The 5,000-nt window shown below is 47.8% G+C and overlaps 1 protein-coding gene across 3 annotated transcripts in view; it reads left to right on the top strand.

Annotated features, from left to right (window-relative positions):
* LOC119577894 overlaps nucleotides 1-5,000 on the top strand; it is a 160,929-nt gene that overhangs the window by 145,055 nt on the left and 10,874 nt on the right. The gene's annotated exons all lie outside the window — the stretch shown is intronic.

The following is a 5,000-nucleotide window of genomic DNA, read 5'->3' as shown; positions in this document are numbered from 1 at the left end:
TATTTTATTTTTTTTATTTTATCATATTTTTTTTTTTCAAAGTTTCATTTTTGTTTATTTATCTTTTTTTGTAGGGAGGGGGGGGGATTTTTTTTTTTAAAAAAAAAAAAAAGCCCCCCAAAAAAGAAAAAAGAAAAAAACCCAAATGGGGGGAAAAAAGAAAGAAAAAAGAGAAAAAAGGGGAAAAAAAAAAGTTTTTTTTGGGCCCCCCCCCCCCCCCCCCCCCCCCCCCCCCCCCCCCGGGGAAAAAAAAAAAAAAAAAAAAAAAAAAAACCCCCCCAAAAAAAAAAAAAAAGTAAAAAAGGGGGGGGGGGAAAAACCCCCAAAAAAAGGGGGGAAAAAAACCCCCCAAAAAAAGGGGGAATAATTTAAATAAAAAAATTTTTTATTTTAATAACGGGAAAAATTTTTTGGGGAGGGGGGGGGGGAGGAGGTGAAGGGAAAAAAACCTTTTTTAAGGGGGAGGGGAGGGGGGGGGTAGATTTTTTTTTATTTTTTTTATTTGTTTTTTATTTTTAAATTTTTTTTTAAAAATTTTTTGTTTTTTTTAAAAAGGGGAAAAAAAAAGGGTTTTTTAAACCCGGGGGGGGGGGGGGGGAATGGAAAAGGGGGGGAAAAGGGGAGGGTTTCCCCAGAGAGAAGGGGGAAAAAAAAAAAAGGGGAAATTTGGGGGGGGGGGTTAAAGGGGGGGGGGAGGGGGGCGGGGGAGAAAAGGGGAAGGAAGAAGGGGGTGGGGGGGAGGGAAAGAGGAAGGAGAGGTTTGAAAGGGGAAGGAAAGGGGGGAGAAAAAAAAGAAAAGAAAAGAAGGGAAAAGTTAAAGAGAGAGAGAGAGAGGGAGGGGGGAAGGGGAAGAGAGAGAGAGGAGAGAGGGGAAGAGAGAGAGAGAGGAGAGAGAGAGGAGGAGGGGGAGAGGAGAGAGGGAGGGAGATGAGGGGAGGAAGAAAAAAGAAAGAGAGAGAGAGGGAGAGAGAGGAGAAAGAGGAGAGGGGAGAGAGAAGAGAAAGAGGAGAGGGGAGAGAGAGGAGAGAGAGGGGAGAGGGGAGGGGGAGAGAGAGAGAAAGAGAGAGAGAGAGAGAAGAAAAGCAGAGGAGAGAGGAAAAGGAGAGAGAGAGAGAGAGAGAGAGAGAGAGGTAAAGTGGGGAAAGGAGAAGAGAAGAGAGAGAGAGAGGGAGAGAGACGGAGGAGGGGGGATGAGGGGAGAAGGAGGAGAGAGGGAAAAGAGGGGTAAAAGAGGTAGAAGAAGAAAAGTGATGATAGTGATGGGGGAAGAAGAAAAGGAAGAAAAAGGGGGATAAATAAGAGAGAGAGGAGAAAAGGAGGGAGAGAGAGAGAAGAGGGGAGGGGGAGAGAGAAAGAGAGAGGGGAGGAGGAGAGAGAGAGAGGGGGAAGAGAGAGAAAGAAGGAGAGAAGAGAGAGAGAGAGGGGGAGGGGGGAGAAAAAGAGGAAGGGAGGGGAGAAAAAGGAGAGAGAGAGAGAGAGAGGGAGAGAGAGAAGAGGAGGGAGGGGGGAGAGAGAGAGAGAGAGAGAGGGGGAGGGAGAGGAGAGAAAAAGAGAGAGAAAAGGAGAGTGAGGAAGGGGAAGGGGGAGAAAGGAGGGGGTTCGGGGGAAGAGAGAGAATGAGAGAGAAAAAAGGGAGAAAAGGGGGGGAGAGAAAAAGAGAGGTGGGAGGGGAGAATGAAAGAGAGAGAGAGAAAAGATAGAGAGAGAGAGAGAGAGAGAGAGAAAAGGGAGAGAGGGGAGAAGAGGGAGAAGAGAGAGAGGAGAAGAGAGGAGAGAGAGAGAGAGGGGAGAAGAAAAGGGGAGAAAAAAGGGGGAAAAAGAGAGAAAAGAGGGAGAGAGAGGAGAGGGGAGAGAGGGGGGAGGGGAGAGGAAGAAAGATAGAAGAAGATAGATAGATAGATAGATAGATAGATAGATAGATAGATAGATAGATAGATAGATAGATAGATAGATAGAGAGTGAGAGAGAGAGAGACAACAACAGCTTTTCTAACCTTTTTTTCAAAATTTAAACAAATATTTTTTTCCCTCCACCTGAAACAATTTCGCGTGGATAATATGACGCGAATTTATATACTTCGCGTAGCTTAAGTTCGCGTTTAGCCTCCCATTTCGGCCTCTGTTGAAGACGGATACCTTAGTCGAGAAGCCTTTAAGAAGAGCAATGCCCAAAACCGAAGAGAAATGAGGATTATCGATGCAAAATGAGCCAATATTTATCCTCGGTAAGAGCGGCCGCCGCGCTTTCGCTCAGCCAGTGAACCCGCTTTCGTTCCCCCCGCTTCTCTCCCTATTTCCCCCTTCCCCCCTTTTCCCCCTCCCCCCTCGCCGCTCCCCCCGCCCTATTTTCCCTGTCACGTTCCCGCTGCTCCCCCTCCACCCCCCCTCTCCTCCCCCTCACCTCTTCTTTCTCTCCTCCTCTCTCCCCTTTCCCCCCACTCACCACTCTCTACCTCCCCCACCCCCCTCTCCCTCCTTTCCTCTCTTCCCCTTTCTTCCCCCCCTCCCCCCTCCCCTCACCAGCGTCAGAATCAATACCAGTCCTAACCAGAGGCGGGAGAGAACGAAGTGCGGGCGGAGGTGTGGGGGGTGTGGGGGTGTGGGGGGGGGGGGGGAGGAGGGGGGGAGGGGAGTCCCTGGGAGGCTACACCTGCCTACACGCCCGGACGACACCTGTAGGAAGGAGGAAGTTCCCCTCGTCTCCAAGGACGGGCGTTCACTCATGAGGGGAAGCTTGGGGGTAAGTAGGCCATGAGGAAAAGGGGAAATGGGGGGGAGGCCCCATACTTATTTTTTTTTATTTTGATTTACGTAAAAGGATTGAAAGGAGGAAAAAAAAAGAGGAAAAAAAAAGAAGAAGGAAAAGAAGAAGAAGAAGAAGAAGAGGAGGAAGGAGGGGAGGAGGGAGGAGGAGGAGGAGGGGGAAGAGGGGGGGAGGGGGGGGGGAGGGGGGGAGGAGAGGGGAGGAGGAGGAGGAGGAGGAGGGGGGCAGGAGGAGGAGGAGGAGGAGGAGGAGGAGGAGGGGAGGAGGAGGAGGAGGAGGAGGGGAGGGGGGGGAGGAGGGGAGGAGGGAGGGGAGGGGGAGGAGGAGGAGGAGGGGGGGAGGAGGGGGGAGGAGGAGGAGGAGGAGGAGGAGGAGGAGGGGGGGAGGAAGGGGGGGAGGAGGAGGAGGAGGAGGAGGAGGAGGGGGGGGGAGGGGAGAGGAGGAGGAGGAGGAGGAGGAGGAGGAGGAGGAGGAGGGGGAAGATGACGATGATAATGATGAAAAAATAGAAGAAATAGAAGAAGAAGAGAAAGAAGTAGAAGTAAAAGTAGAAGAAAACGTTATAATAGGAAAATATAAAATAGGAGGAAGAGGAAAAAAAAAGAAGAAGAAGAAACATATGAAGAAGAAGTGGGGTGATTTTAAAAGGGAGAAAAGAGAAAAATGAGATTTAAAAAAGAAGCCAAATTAGAAGAAAGGGAGAAGAGGAATAAGAGAAGAATAAAAGACAAAATAAAAGAGGAAGAAAAAAAGAAGAGAAGGAAAATAAGACGAAAAAGGAATAATAATAATAATAAAAGGCAAATAAAAGAGGAAGAAAAAGAAAATAATAAGAAAAAGAGAATAATATTAATAAGAGAATGAAAGAATAATAATAACAAGAAGAAGAAGACGAAGAAACAGAGAGTGAAAGTCAATGTCATTTTCCCATTCTCCTAATTCCGTATTTAATGATTTCCCCCTCCCAATTTTAGGCTGCAAGGATATCTCGCCCCGGCCCCCCTCCCCCCTTGGGGGGACTATCACCTTTTTATGGGTACAAGGGCCAGGAAATTCCCCAAAGATCATCTCCTTAATTCTCTATTCCCCGTTTTTAGGTCCCTGTTGTTGGTTTTCGTCGATTTTTTGTTTCCTCTTTTTTCCCCTTCTTCACTCTCACCCCTTTTTTTTTTCCTTTTTTTTCTCCTTTTTTTTTTTTTTACTGTCAACTATTTTTTTTCTTTTTCTCCTTTTCTTTCCCTTTTCTTCTCTCCCCCTTTTTCTCTCTCTCTCTCTCTCTCTCTCTCTCTCCTCTCTTTTCTCTCTCTCTCTCCTTTTTCTCTCCCCTTTTTTCTTTTCATTTTTTTTTTTTATTCTTTTTTAAAATTTTTTCATTTTTTTATTTATTTATTTATCTTTTATTGGGATGTTGCCTCTTCCAATCACCCTTTTTCCCCATCATTTTTCCCTATTGTGTGTAAACTTCGCTGTTCTCGCCAATCCTAACCATTTTTCCGTGTATTCTCGTCTACCTCTCTCCCACTATCAGTTTTCCCCTCATTCTCTCAATCCGTCTCGCCCAGCAGCATCTCTCCCCTCTCTTTTCTCTTACCTCTCTCCTCTCTCTCTCTCTCTCTCTCTCTCTCTCTCTCTCTCTCTCTCTCTCTCTCTCTCTCTCTCTCTCTCTCTCTCTTTCTCCCCCCTGTCTATCAATCAATCTATCTATCCGTCCATTTATCTATCTAGTTATCCAATTGCCTAGCTACCTGCCTACCTATCTATCTATCCATCTATCTGTATGTCCCATGGCCAGCTTCATCTCTCCCTCATCTCCCTCCCCGGATTCTGTTTCTTCCTCACCTCCCTCCTTCCCCTCATCACTCACCTCTCTCTCCTCTCCCTTCTCTCTCTCACTTACCTCCTCTTCCTCCTCTCCCTCACCCAGCATCGTCTCTCCCTCATCTCCCTCCCCGGATTCTGTCTCTCCCTCAATTCCCTCCTTCGCATCATCTCTCTCCTCTCCCTCCTCTCCCCTTACCTCCCTCCTCTCTCTTCTCTTCTCTCTTCTCTCTCTCATCTCCCTAATTTCTTCACCTCCCTCCTCTCTCCCTCTCCCTCGTCTCCCTCACCGCCCTCACCTCCCCCATCACCTCCCACCTCTCCCTCACCTCCCTCACCCATCATCTCCCTCCCCGGATTTTATCTCCCTCCCCTCCAACATGACCTTGACTAATGCCCTGTAAACACGATCATGCCAC

The sequence above is a fragment of the Penaeus monodon genome, chromosome 10 (genome assembly GCF_015228065.2).
Source record: "Penaeus monodon isolate SGIC_2016 chromosome 10, NSTDA_Pmon_1, whole genome shotgun sequence".
NCBI lineage: Eukaryota > Metazoa > Arthropoda > Malacostraca > Decapoda > Penaeidae > Penaeus > Penaeus monodon.
Note: the sequence above shows the minus strand (reverse complement) of the source record. Positions and strands in the feature narration are given on the sequence as shown.